This window comes from Anopheles stephensi, chromosome 2 (assembly GCF_013141755.1).
Source record: "Anopheles stephensi strain Indian chromosome 2, UCI_ANSTEP_V1.0, whole genome shotgun sequence".
NCBI lineage: Eukaryota > Metazoa > Arthropoda > Insecta > Diptera > Culicidae > Anopheles > Anopheles stephensi.
In genome coordinates, this window is record NC_050202.1 from 48,524,785 (window position 1) to 48,540,026 (window position 15,242).

At 41.9% G+C, this 15,242-nt stretch overlaps 1 protein-coding gene across 7 annotated transcripts in view; it reads right to left on the reverse strand.

The window, feature by feature from the left end:
• LOC118508335 (UDP-glucosyltransferase 2-like) overlaps positions 1-10,062 on the reverse strand; it is a 41,998-nt gene extending 31,936 nt beyond the window's left edge. The window contains exons 1-3 of one of the 7 annotated variants that reach the window (XM_036048008.1): positions 9,174-9,561; positions 8,855-8,875; positions 8,429-8,702 (exon numbers count right to left, since the gene is read on the reverse strand). The gene's annotated coding sequence lies outside the window, so the exon portion shown is untranslated. Of the gene's footprint in view, positions 1-8,428; positions 8,876-9,173; positions 9,562-9,871 lie in introns of those variants that run through there. The other 6 variants (XM_036048010.1, XM_036048009.1, XM_036048004.1 and 3 more) reach the window with 6 other exon arrangements.
• Between the last annotated feature and the right edge of the window lie 5,180 nt (positions 10,063-15,242).

Consider the following 15,242-nt stretch of genomic DNA (forward strand, 5'->3'; position numbering starts at 1 on the left):
GTGTGTGTGTAGCATGCATCGTTCCACCTAGTGGCCTAGTGGCCTGATGTCCTTCTGCGTTGTAGACACTTTTGCATGGAGGGAGGGATTTCCGCTTTACGGGGCTCACCAAAATGGTGACATTTTAAGGCGCCTCCTGACAAACGACCGGAATGGATAAAGCGAGGCGTAAACCTAGCGTAAAGTTGATGCTGCAGGCTTCCGACTGATAAAACACCGACTATGCACTTTTCGTTGACGTTGCCGGTCGGGAAGGAAATTGGACGAACGAGCAATGGAGTCGTGGTTCCCAGTTCCAAATGCTTAAGGTTTTACAAACATCAGCCTAGCAAATAGGAATGAAAGCCGAAAGGAAGGCAAAAGTGTATTTTTGCTCGACACGCTCGAAGGCAAATATGGAACTGTGGAACAAGAAATCTTTGGTTTTGCTAATGTCCTAAGTGAAAAAGCTCTGTTTGAAGAAGTTCGGTGTCTGGAGATAATTTGAAGCATACAAGCCTGTCATCACAACTCACACCGCATCTGGAGCATATCGTGTGTGATAGTTATTGTGACTTCCAATCTTCTAGAAAAATCTTGTATAAATTCTTGTACAAAACCAGTAAGAAAATGAATGTATTATGCTTTGTCGCGTATTTGTTTGTTTAACGGTGAGACACAGGGTTGACCTTGTTGCAAGGCTATCAAGGGAATGGGTTATTGCACCCGCAACGATTGATTACGTGTGCGTCCATTCTGCAGCTCCCTTATTCGGCTCCGAACAATGCTGAAGAAGGTTTTTAGTGAAGGTGTCCGCAATGCACTTTACCCAGCCACTTAAAGTACGGGTTTACGTACTTCACAGATACTAGCAAACGGGCTCCAGCTCCAGACTGGAGAACGGAACGGAACCCCGATCGTAGAACGATGAAGTTTTCCCATTCACCCACCGCACTGAAGGTTAGGTAGAGGAATTGGTTTTCAATAAGGTTGGGGATGAAAGTGATGCCGGGGTTTTTTTGTTGCTCTGTAAGGTGGGTAGATTAAAGTTCTGTGCCTGGGATTGTGAAGTTATGCGAATATGATTTCATCTCAAGGAATGATGAGTTTTAAGTTTTGAAGAAGTCTGTTAAAGGTGAGAGGTCTGTATGACAGTACCTCCTCATTTTCTAGGCTGTTTGTTAGTACTTCGATAAATATTCGTAAAATATAAAGAAGCTTGCAGACAAAGACGAACATCCAATTATAATTTTATCCACATGATTGAAACTTATGATGATTCTAATTAAATATTTATTCATGGTTTAAACTCAACTACTTAGAACGAAACGAAATGGACAATCATTGACCCATTAGATATCAACCACTTATTACCATAAAGCACATCGTGCAAGGCCCAGAAGGGTAGAGCAGCAATTCCAATCCCATCTTTTCTTGTCACAATTCAATGCCATACATGACTGCATAATCAAAGAAAATCTCGTACGAGACAAAGATTTTCTTGTACAACATCGATCGGGCATACGAGTCTTGTTAGAATGACCATCGTCACATTCCAAGTAGGGATTTGAATGGAAATTTCTTACCACCTGTGTTGGAAACATTTTTTTATTTAAAGTCTAGCTTTTACAAAATGAAAGCCATACTTGGGTGGATTGAAACTGGATTTGAAAATGCCTTTGGTATAGAGAGTAAAGATTGGCAGCTCTCCTATACCACGGATGTTTGCCAAATAATTCAACAATGATGATGAAGAATGAGGTTAATCCAGGCTGTATATGAATGAGATGAGAATGAGATGACTTGTTGAATCCCACCTATTTTAGGTCAAAATTCATCATTTAGAGTTTCAATCACAATAATGGTTGCACCACAAGTGGCCCTGCCAACGAACTCTGATTTATGCAGGAGTGATGTACAAAGAGGTGACCAAACGTTTGAAGTCGTCCTAAACGTCACTTCTCTGTAGTCAAAAGTCAGAACCGACAACAACATTGATGTTGAGTAACGCGCGAGGGTTCTGGCTGCTAACCGGTCAAACTACAGCCTGAGATAACTGCTTCACTCAAAATGCATGTCGCGACCGACGAAGCTGGGACTTTTTAGAATATATATTTATGCAGGTCTGAGACTTCGAATTTATTGAATCATTTATGTCGACTTGAAAATCGTTTATTTATAGAGGTATGATATGGGTTTCCGAGACCTCATTCGCCTCTTTTGCAGATGCAAGACTGTGAGCTATATCGATGACTGTTGGAGCAATCTTAAATCTCGAGCGGTTGTAGCGCCTGGTAAGTAAGTAAAGTAGCTAATAGAAGAATCTTTAACTATATAATGCATATTGAAAAATAACTCATAATATTCTCACACATCCAAGGATTTTACTGATTCATTAAATTACTAAATAAATACTTTCATGTGAAGAATATTCTGAGAAGTTGTTGATGACATATCTCTTTGGAATAAAGTTTGAGGCACTTTGGTCTGATCCTAATGATCTCAATATTGTTTCAGTAGGATCTCAAAATACTAGGACCCCATAAGCTTAAGTCAATTTAGGTCCCTTTTAGTCCATATGGAATCGGACGACGATCAGAAGCAAGCAATTCACGAATATCCTTCAGCCTGCTTAAAGGTTAAAGTATACGACCGACTCTTCATTTAAGGCTATCGATCGGCTATAGCTCATCTTCAAGGATCCATATTGACATTCAAAAAAGGACATGTCAATTAAAAATGATTCCTTTTTTATAGGACATCTATGCTGCACACGTCTAAACCTCCCATGAGTCATGGTATAATCCCAAAACATATTTCAGCATCAGCATAAAAAACCCAACCCCCAGACGAATCCAGCCCCAGCCAGACTGTAACACTTATGCGCTACCAGGCTCCAGCTGTCTCCAGGTGGTGCGTGAAAATTTAAGCTACACACGACACAATCTCACCATGACCTACAGGCAAAAATGATCGAAAGATTGTTCATTTGCAAATAAAAAGAGCAAAACCACAAAACATCACAACACAATTATGTACATTGTGTCATGCCAGAGAGACACTTTGACACCGTGCCCTACTCATCCACCGGCTCATCCCATCCCATCGGGCGAGATGCCGCCGTTGATGATGTCTTACCGCAAAAAAAACTGGGTGTATCATTTGCGTAAAATCGCATACAGGTAACGTACCGCGAACGGGACACCGAAATTACGCAACGTATGACTGACAGACGATGAAACAATTTTGTGCTGCTGCGAGGCATTTGCCGGTGCGCATTTAATTTCATACGGCCGTCCCCGGATGGAAAGAAAGGAGCATAAGATGCGAAGATAAGTGGTTAACCGGGAACGAGGAGAAGAAGGAAGGAGTAGATGGGTTGAGGCGGAACCAAGCGAGGAAGTAAAAGCTCGGAAAGCGTGCAAAAACACTGGCGGCACCAGATCATGTGGTGGGTTGTGCTTTATCCTTGACCTGAATGTGAGCAGCGGCCGGTGTGTGTGCTTTTCCTCGTCGGGGGGGCACATTTCGTGCGTGAGTCTCGGGGTTTTTTTATATTTTATATTTGTGCGCTTCTTTGTTTTGTGTACAACCCACCGCGGGTTGACCTTGAGCCGCCGAAGATCACCAACTTCTTGGTTTGGTAGTACACCAGTTTTTTTTTTTACGCTTATGTGACACACCTTTTATGCGGTGCGACTACGCTGTACGTGTGTGATGCTGAAGTTCCCACGCAATTATTTAGCATTTTCACCTTAAAGAAAGGCTACCAGTGTTGTTTCGGGGTTGGTGGGCATATCTGGTGCGTAGCCTTGAGAAGAGGATGATTCACATTTCGAGAAAGAAGTCACAAGTCCATGAAAATGTTTGCCAGATGTCCAAACTGCTATGCAAGACTTCATAAAAATTTAAAAAATATTTTTTAATATAAAGTTGGCACAAAAAATCCATACACTGAATATTATTCAAAATAACCACAAGAAAAACGATCTCCTACACTCCAACGATCCATCAAGAAAATATTCGATTCCTCAAAATCATAAAAGCGAATAAGCTTATGTGTGTTTCTCATTTATTACTTCCCTTCGATCGCTCCCATTCCATCAGATCAGCTGTTTTGAAAAGTGAAAGCGCGATCCAAACGATCGTCAGCGTACCGGGCGGTTGACATTCAATTTCTAATCGACTCACGCGTTTCTTCCGACTCATCCGTGACGGTGGGGTTTTGGTGGTGTGGAATAGGAATATGTTAAACGATGATCGCTGGGTCGTCCAAACCGTTTTCATCTTATAGTACGACCCCTGCAGGGAGTGTTCCCAGTTCTCTCTAGTCTATCTCTTATTACTATTTCTTTTTAGCATCAGGCCAGTCAGGTTGTTTAAGAGCGGAATGATTTGTTTATCCTTCTGGTGGGATGCATCAAGCAGCCATCACGAAACTTCTTTATGGTATGCATGAAGGATATAGTACCACATCGATTAACTCTGACAATAGTGAAGGAAGCAACCTTCACCGTCGGCCGTGTCAACTATAATCTCTCTTTGGCACGTTGGAAGTTTATTAATTGCAGACAAACCATCCAAACGCCGCGCCAGACAATACGGCGTAGATTTTAAACAGCAAATAATAGAAGCGCAAAAAACAAATTACAACCATACAACCACCTCACACCACCCCCATTCGGGGTTAGGTGAAATGTGCAATTAAATCCAAATTAGATTTTTGCACGATTCACCTCTCGACAGGGACAAAGATGGTGTCCAATTTTGCTGTTGACGGATGGGTGACGCTTCGATACGCTGGTCGCATTTTAAACAATTGCACTTGCCAAAACGGCTTGCGTCCCGGGCGCAGCGGACGCTAACACATCCACCTACGGATTGGGTAATTGGACGGAACGGACCACACAGTTCCCGGTGCTGCTATTAGCGTTTGGCGCTACGTAGGGAAGTTTGGTAAAGTTGTAAACGGTTGGTGTTAGCTTTTTTTGTTGTTGTTGACGGTTTGAGTTCACGTAGGTCGTTGCTATTTCGTGAGGCTATTCCTGGTAACTAGGTTTTTATCGCAAGTAAAGTTAGCATAGAGCGTAGGTAAACGTTGTCAAACAAATGGACGATTTACTTAGAAAAACCGATATCACACATGCTAATGACGTATCAGTTTGATACGAGAAAATACGCTGAGCAAGTTTTTAAAGACTCGCATGGTAACTATAAGTTTTATAAAGCACTAAAAAGCAGTTAAACTAAAAAAAAACTATTTATAGCATGACGTTAAAACTAATAACTTAAATTGATTTGATATTACGCGTTGACATTTTAGTAATGCGAAGACTTTGTGAATTATTTACGAATAAAAGATATCCTATGCTAATGTTCTTTTATTTTTTGTCGTGATATTATCTCCGCATATTAAAATATAAAGTGATAAGAGGATTTTCATTAAATCATTTCATATGAAGTTTTGATCATGGGTTTCATTCTGATCTCACTAATGCAGTTATTCAAAGTTATTCAAAAATACTGTTATTCAATTAAGAACTGTCTGATAAAGATGAAACTTTAGGCAAGGGTGGCGTACAAATTAATCTCCGCTTGTTTTGCAACTTATTTGAGGATTTAACGATCAATTTGTTTCTCTGGATTGACTACACAGAACCATTGGGCAGGGTTCTCAGGTAGGACCTCCAAAAAAATCTAATAGTCCCTGTTGTGAGGTTAGTTGGGATCCACTTCAATCAACTACTCTTGCTTGTCGTTTTTTGCTCATCGCGAGTTATCGTTACATGGACGGCCTTGACTTAAACATAAACGTTCAGTTTTGCATTATAAAGTCCACCTTGTCCAGGATATACATTATTTTAGAACAATTCTCCAAATATTGTCCTAGATCCAGGTTTAACAACGATAAAGCCACCGAGCAATATCGAGCGCTAACTTAAAATGTTTGTCCCTTCTTGAAGACGTTTTCTTGTTTATCCAAAAATGAGAGAGTATCTTAAAACTTAAAACCTCATCGTCTGTTTTTTTTTTCCTCAGCTAGTTCTGCATCGAGCTGATTTAATTGACAACGTAGTACAATTTTTACCTGCTAAAGTAGATATGATATGAAAAGGTAAATTCACCATTGGGGTTCGTTACGACGCAGCAAAAGGACGTTTTGCAAAACCCAAAAATTAATCTATTTTTTGTAAAGTGCACCCATTAGGCTCTGAGAATTTCCATTTTGAAAAATACATTTTGCAGCCTTCGTTTGGAAAAGTGCTCCATATGCAAAAACTCGTATGGACGTCCCACACGTTCTCAGAAAATCGAATTAAAATGGTGCCTGTAAATAGCTAGACCGTACAAAAATAAACAAATTGAGGCTGACCGTATGGCGGTTGGCTAGGATGATTGGAAAAAAGGTGCTTTTACCAGAGCCATCAGAATAATCTAGATTTGTCTTCTTTCGTGGCTTAAAAACCACATAAATGACCATTCGTCATTCCAATGACGCTGTTGAGTTGCATTCCAACCATCGATAGCTTTGGAACGTGAGTGTCCGTTCAGTAGACTGACAAATAGGAGATGATGGCAGGGCGATCAAGACATCAAGTTTCCATACTTAGTAATGCACTTTTTCGTCGCTGCGGCATTTGTTTGTTTGGATTGGATGTTTGCGTTGGATGACCGGCATAACCTAGCAGAATTGTAAGAGAATTTGTAACATGTTCCGAGAAATTTCTACTGAACAGATTTTTAAAACAGGTGTCCAATTCCAACCGCATTATCACATCACACGTTCTATGGAACATATAAGAGATTTTACTCCTACTCAGTAGAACGCATTGGGTCTCCTAACAAATTCTAGATCGACAGGAAGTTTTTGGGTAGGTAGAAACATGTTAAATGCTTAAGATTCGTCTATTAGCATCACTGACGTGAAATTCACGTGAAGTAAATTTTCTCTTGAAAGTCCTGGGATGAATTCGTCTGGATAGCAAAGAATCCATCCTACTGCTGCATCAAGGACCCTCTATAGGATCTCTGATTTTTTATTGTTTAATTAATTCAGATACTTAATAAAGTTTCTTATCTAAATTTGTCGTCTTTGAAGCATTATTCAAATTCTGAAGCTATATTAGCCTCCATTTGACAGCATTGATTGTACTTTCCAACCAAAAATAAGCCACCGACTGCGTTGACCTTATTCGTTACAATTATTTGATAACAAAAATCATTTAATTACCCAACATACAACTCAACCAACCAATTATTCACGTTCGAATAAAGTTCGTAAAGTTAAAAACGGGGAAACATTCACCATCAACCGCTCAAAGATAAATAATAACCCTTTATTTCGGGGGTAGAATATCATCGCACCTACGCACCGCTCTACCCAAATGAAACGCAACAACTCGTTTCATCTTTTCCAGTTTCCAGCACAGTAGCAAAAACCAAAAAGTGTAATGTTTTTAATTTTTAAGTTTTGTTTTTTTTTTCAACAAGCAGTACGTTCTCGCCTCATTCATTAAGCGAGAAGAAAAAATAAAACATTACCATATGTGTACAAATTGAACCAAAAGCCCCGCAATTCCCTCTGACCTGAAAATGGCGATACGGTAACATTATTTCACTCGGTGTCGATTTTATTTTTGCGGCATCGATTGAACAATTTTCGGTAGTAAAGATGGATGGAAGCAACAAAACAAAAAAAAACCGACCCCATTCAAACAAACTGAAGCTGCCCTCCAAAAGCCCAAAAAACACCGGTGGCCACCCGAATGTGCCGAAATCAATTCAAGAAAACCCACCGTAAAACGTTTCGCGTAAGCGCATTGAGTTCGCGAGCGCGCTCGACTACGTTCAGTGCAATGGGTTGGGTTTTCTTTACCGTGCTGGGGTTTTCCACCCGGACTCCGGCACGGTGTTTCCATGTGCCGATTGCGCGCCAGCTGTCCGAAGATTCGATACGACAAGATGCAAGCCGAGATGTGTTGTGGTTGGAGGCATGGGTACTTGTTCGAGGTACATGTCGGCAGAAGTGTGCATGCATGCAATTACACAACAACCATTGGGTGTTGTGGGACAGTGAATACCCCCCGAAGAAGCAGACATATCAACGAAAGCTCATCGCATCGCAACCACGCGGCGAGCATTGTGTGTGGTTCCACCCTCAGCTCCCAAAAGCTTCTGAAGAGCTGCCGATGTTGGAGTGGTGGATGATGCGCACGATCGAGGTAAACGGACGCGACACAGTTACAGGGTTGCCGATGGTTCGCGATGATGATGATGATGATGAAAGATTAAATAACGCCATCCCGTAATATGAGTAACTCTCGCAGTCGAACGGTCTAGAGAGCGGTCTACCGCTGCTACCGGCGCAAACACACATCCCAAACATACAACATAATGGAGTGAAGCTTTCCGCGGTCACTGTGGAAAAAATGCATTAAAACGTACTTACCTTTCAATTGATTGTGGTCAACAAGCGCACGACGCGTGACGCGCCGACCTGCGCTCGGTTCAGTTGCGCCAGCAGCACACGCACAGAAGGCGTCAAATGGTCGTGCTCCAGAGCTTATCCACTGCAAACCGCAATCCGCTGCGAGTGCTGATGATTTTCTTCGATTTCTTCTGCCAACCGGTCACAAATCTCGAACACACTCACACACACACACCACTCGGGCAGCCGGCAGCAGCAAATCACAAAACAAACAAAACTCCACTAAGACGCTGTGCTGAAAAGCCGAAAACCGAAAGTGAGAGTTTTTCGTGATCGCGCGCGCCTCTAATGCAAAATATCGGGGGTAGGCCGCAGGCAAATATATATTTCTTTCTCTTCTTTTCCTAGCTACTTCTTTCTCTTCTCACACACACGTACGAAACACACCAATTTACACTACCGCGTCACCTGGGAACGAAAATGGGTAGCTTTTTTTGTTAGTTGTTGATGATCGTGAGCAACTGGGCCGCGCTCTGTGTAAACTGGACCGAAAGTAACGCTGTTACGCATTATCACACATTTCACTGGATGCACAAAGGTAGCTTCAGAAAATCAAGGAACAGGAAACAGCGCTACAACCACCCTTCGCAATAGTTAGTGGCGCCACCGGACCAGTCAGACGTCAGACGTTTGACGTTCCGGTTTCCTTGTTGGTGTTACAATATTACTACTACTACTACTACTACAACGACTACTATCATTTCACCTATGATCCCTTGTTTCACTTTCGGGTATGACATGCCGGATTGTGAACGAACCTGGGGACACCATTCACTAGCACACACACACACGCACGAACGCACACACTGCAACAACACACTCTTATGCCGATAAAATGCACGTGCTTCGTGTGATCGGAGGTGCCGTTTGACGCTTTGCCTTTATCATCGGTCACTTTCCCCAAACGATCGCACTTCCGGTGGGCAACCTTTTGTCTTCTGGCTCTGATCCCAGCACGATTCGCTGCGAGAAGGGTTTGCCTGGGTCAGCCTGTCAACGGCTTAGCTATGTTCCACCAAGCGGGACACGGTTTCACTAAAGCGATTTTGCGAACATTTACACGCACTCAAGGTTGCTCAAGAGCTCAAGGAAAGCGTTGTTGTTGTTGTTTTTTTCTGTCTGATTTGAAAAGGCGAGAGAGAGAGTGAGAGAGGGGCTTACTATTTTTGATGTGATTTAACTAAAATCTCTCCTTTTTGATTACGATCACAAAACAAAACAAACATAAACAAACACACTACATAACACATACGTCAACAAAGCGTTACGAAGCGTTACTTCTTCGGTTTCGATACACATTAAACACCTTTCGAGCCTATTTAAAGCAACAACAAAAAAGTGTTTTTTTCTAAAAAGAATTTCGTATTAAACCATTTTTACGCCAAAAAAGAAACAATAACAAACCACTTGCCACTCGCGTACTTCGAATACGGCTTAAAGCCTTTCGCATAGGTGTTCGACGGTAACCCAACGGGCAGCAGGATAGGATACAAAAAAAAAAAATCGGTGCCAGTGTGGTTGCCGGATTCGAAAGTGGTAACTGTGCAGGCAGAAGGCGAACCAGAAAGCAGTTACGTCCGCAATCGGCCGCGGTACGATCGAAACTGAAAGCGCACGACGGGTTGTTGCGTCTGAGGTTCCGCGCACGGTGGCACGACCAGGGACGGCATGGGTGGGACAACCGGGCCGGGTGGTACCGGTGACCGGATCGGAGAAGGGAAGGCCGTCCGAATGCAAATGATGATCACAATGATGGCGATGATGGCGATGATGATGATGATGATAGTGTCTGATCATGCTGCGTCGATCACTGACCGGGCGGAGAAGGTGCGTATGAGCACGCATAGCCTATACGCTTTGCATGCTTTACCCCATCCACTCTCCACGCACCTCATCCCTCGCTTCCTTTCCCCGTCGTTGTCTAGGTCCAGGAAGCGAGCAGTGTGATCGAGTCTCCGGAAGAAACATATGCGCGCCTACCCTACGGGGTTGAAAGTGGTCCAAAAAGCGGGACGAATACAAACGAAACGCGTCTTTTCGGAGACTTTGGAGCGGACCGAGCGGGCGCGATTAATCGACGGCACGAGCGTAACAGAATCACGGCACCAGCAGGAATGTGGCGGGAACGTGTTTGGACCGGGTGTGGCTAAAGAAATGGCCTGCGGTGCGGTACGAAAGGCTGCTCTTACTCAATGTGATGTGTGCGTTAGGGTTAATCTGAGAAAGAAGCCAACCAGCGCATAATCCGCCCTCTGCACTTCAGATGATGGCTGTGAGCTTCTGGCTAGTAGGCTGATCGATCGACCGTGAATGAAGCTACGGAATAGTGGGTAAATTACACATGATGGGCCGCGTAAATGACATCATTTTGACATCGCTTTCTGAGACATGGGAGGGTGTTTTTTTGCTAATTACCTGTTATGTTTTGTATGCTTTGCGGCCGAGCTTCTGTCGAACTTTGTTGACATTACCGTTGTTAAATATTATTTCTTTCAATTGTATCCAACTGGGACGTTGAGTGGTTTTTGACGTCTTTTTTTCGCAATATTCTTGATGGAGTTTTGTATAATTTTGTATAGGGAAATGGATGTATGATGTATTATTTCTTTCTTCTATCCTTGTATTTTTGAAAGCAAAGAATGTTTAGTGAAGGATTGTACATCGTTTCTTATTTATTTCAATAGAAATACCAGCTTTTCGACCGAGCTCATCACCCGGTATAATGTGCCCTTTCACAATTTGGATAACGAAAAGTCTCCAAACCATCGTGAGTTGTATAAATTTTTGTAATTTAGTCTTAAGCAAAACGGCTAGGCAGTTCTTCATGAATAAAAAAACTAGTTTCAGTAACATATAGTTTAGATTACTAAAAGATGCAGGCCGTTCATTACAGATGGAGATTGAAGTTCGAGTGTTTCTTATGTTGCTTATGATTAAATGCAAATTTAAAATTATGCATGCAGTACATAGATGCATGCATGGATAAGAGTAGTAAAATTAGGTGAAAACCAGTGCTATTCAATTTCCGTTGAATTGAAATGCTTCAATGAATGGTAATGAACTCCTGGATATCTTATTCACAACCAAATGCTACAGGATGCTGAACATTAACTTAACACCACTCCAACATGTGTTCTGTTCCAATTTAAATCTTCTGATAATCGGTTGATCAGTTATAAGCTACGCTTCGATAGACTATACCATTACCAAAGTTGGCCAGAGCCTCATAATTTTTCTATCTAGAGCAACAAGTTCTCTATCATTATGTAAGGATAGCACGTACGAAGCCAGCCACTGGATGCAAACGGAAGAAATAGGAACTCGTAATGACTGAAAAACTCCCTGTGAAGCTGCTAAAACAAAGTACTTAAACTAAAGTGGAATAAAGCATCGTGAGGGAAATTGAATCGAAAGCCGTTCGTTTGCTGGGAGAAGCGACACTTATATTTTATATTACATGTATAGCTTTATCTTTATATAAAATTTTTGTAACGTTGCTCTGTGGAGCACGTCGTTGAAACGTGGCCAAGACTTCTATTTAAGCATAAAGCAGATTCCAAAAGGCTAGTCTCCACTAAGGGCGGACCGGTGACCGAGGCGATAACGACGCCGGTCTTGACAAGGCAGAATCAGGGTTCAAATCCCATCCAGAACGCCTCACCGTACGAGGAGCTGACTAGAAAGCCAGAAATGGCAGGCCGAGACCTCTCAATGTTGTAGAGTGAAAAGAAAGAAGAATAAGAAGAAGTCTCCACTTAATCCAGCCAACGAGCTCGCCTCGTGCCAAACGGGTCGCTGGCGAGCACTTTCCAGTGGAGCAGCATGAGCATGATATCCTCATTATATGCTTCTACCATCGTATTCCTTCGGCTTTGACTATCGTCAGGATATCTGCATGGCAAAAGAGCTCAGGTAACAAGTGATTTCTCATATTTCTTCCCTTGCGATTCCCACGGACACCGCTCTAGATAGTCCTTAGATCCACGCACTCGAACAGGAAGTTCTCCGTCACCATAGTTCATCAGTCGAGTGCGTAACTCGGAGGTGATCAGACGTATCTTCTCGGTGACCCAACATCAGAATTATAGTGACAGTGATTAAAATACACGAGTGAAAAAGACAACTACAGTGTGACAGTGGCAAAAGGAAAGAGACAGATCTACCTTTTGCGAAGACCGCATGGTCTAACACGGGCACGCATAGACGGATTCAAGAAGAATTTCAAAATTTAACTTATCTTTATATTGAGACTGTAAGTACACTACACTTTACTGCTTAAGAGCTCGCCTCCCTTACAAACATGGGAGGGCCAGGCCCAGCCTGGGGGAGTAATCCCAACGCTCCACCTAATATAAGGGACAGGCAGGCTCCAATTTGGATGGATTTAGATGGCAAGCGAGGAGAACTGCTGTTTTTGGTCATGAGTCCAAAAGTAGGGTTTGTTCTACCAAAAAACCCTTTCATAATCCAAAAAAGTCTAGTAAACCATGCAGGAGATATCGACCCTTGCACGCCGGTCGATAAAGGTTCTAAACTCTTGCTGAAAACTAGAAGCCGTGCACAATTCGAGAAACTCCAAAATCTCACAAAACTGATTAACGGTACAGAGGTGAACATTACATCACACCCATACCTTAACAGTGTGCAATGCGTGATCGTCAGTGATAGTCTTGATGGCCTTTCAGACGATGAAATTCTAGATGAAATGAAAGAGCAAAAGGTAATCTCGGTCAAACGGTTCATGAGAAAAGAGAATGGACAGCTTAAGCCAACTAGTTGTCTCCTTCTAAAAATTGACTCTGTAGTAGTCCCAAACGAAGTGCGTGTAGGTTGCCTGATAGTAAAAACCCGCACTTACTATCCTAGACCAATGATCTGCACAAATTGTCTAATTATTGGACACACGAAGAACAGGTGCACACAACCCAACAAGTGCTCAAATTGCGGAGAGCCAGAGCACGGAGATTGCTCTTTTCCTCCCAAATGCAAAAATTGCCTAGGCAGTCACACATCTCTCAACCGATCATGTCCATCATACTTGGAAGAGCAAAAGATTATCAAGCTCAAAATCGATAACGGCATCTCTCACGCACAAGCCAAAGCTTTGCTCAACAACACAAATACAACACAACGTAACACAAACTCAGTAAACGAAAGATTACAGATCGCGCAAAATGACATGGACAAGGACGAAATTATCACAGAACTGAAAAAACAGTAGCTTTGCTACAGGACAAACTTAACGAACTCACTCACACAACCGAAAATTTGCAAAAAGAGCGTGACAATCTGAAATATATGATTATCAATACACTGAAGCCGCAGAATATTCCACACACTACACCGAAAAACACCGAAAACTCCGATATTGAAAACAATACAACATTTACAACAAACACTCAAACAATTAGCCAAAAACAACAGAACACAGATCTCATGGACAGCGACAAAGATGAACAAATGAGTAAACAAAAACGCAAAGTAGACTCATCCTCCTCCACGGAAGAGTTATTCGAAAATGAGACAAAGAAAACCAACAATGACGATACTACGGACACTGGCACCAGTAAACCAAGAAGAAAACGATCGAAAAATCGGAACAGAAACTAAAAATTAACCCATACTTCGATTTGGCCTCTGCATAAATAAAATTTTGACTTTACGTTTAACAATTGTGTCGAATTCAAATAATAATACGAACCCTACTCCATACATTCTTTCCTGGAATATCAGGGGCATGAACAAGAATATTGATGAACTCAAACTATTAATTAACAAATACAACCCGGATTTAATTGCTCTACAGGAAATAAACCACAGCCCGAAAAATATTCATCACAACACATTAAACAATTACACTTGGAAATTTAATCACAAATCTACATTACAACATAGCGTCTGTCTAGGCATTAGAAAAGAAATCCCGTTCACTGACTTAAATATCTCCTCAGAACTTCCTCTTATTGGCGTGACCATAAATCTACCTTTCGAAATTAATGTTATTAGTACATATTTTCCAAACAAAATGCATCCAACCAATGAATTATCCATTTTCCTGTCCCAAACACTGCATCAAATTTCCAACCCCATTATCCTTGTGGGTGACCTGAATGCTTCCAACAAGACATGGAACAACTCGAGAACCGACAACAGGGGAAAAGTTCTCCAAAATTTGTTTAGTTTAAATAACTTAGCTGTTCTAAACAACACTCGTCCCACTCGCATATCACCTAGTGATGGTACAGGATCTATTATCGATCATTGTTTTGTATCGACTTGTTCCTCTGCACAGTTTACAATCTCAGTAGAAGAAGATTTACACGGAAGTGATCACTTTCCTATTCTTATAAATTACAAGTCAACCACAGACCGGCCTCAGCTGCGACCTAGATGGAAATATGAAAAAGCCGATTGGTGCAGCTATCGTTTTCTTGTCGACAACGCGATAACAGTACCAACATTGCTATCAGTTGATACCTTCTGTAAAATAGTAATCAAGGCAGCGGAGTCAAGTATCCCACGTACAAATGGAAAAATTTCAAAAAAATCAGTTCCCTGGTGGAATGAGTCTGTTAGGATGGCAATTGCTGCAAGAAGGAAAGCTCTGAGGAAATTCAGAAAGGCTAGTAACATCAAGGACAACCCCAATATCGAATATTTAGCATCGAAATACAGAGAAGCTAATCAAAAAGCTAAAGCCGAAGTAGAAATAGCAAAAAAGCAAAGCTGGGATAACTTTGTCACAAGCATCAACCCGTCACAGTCCTGTAAAGAA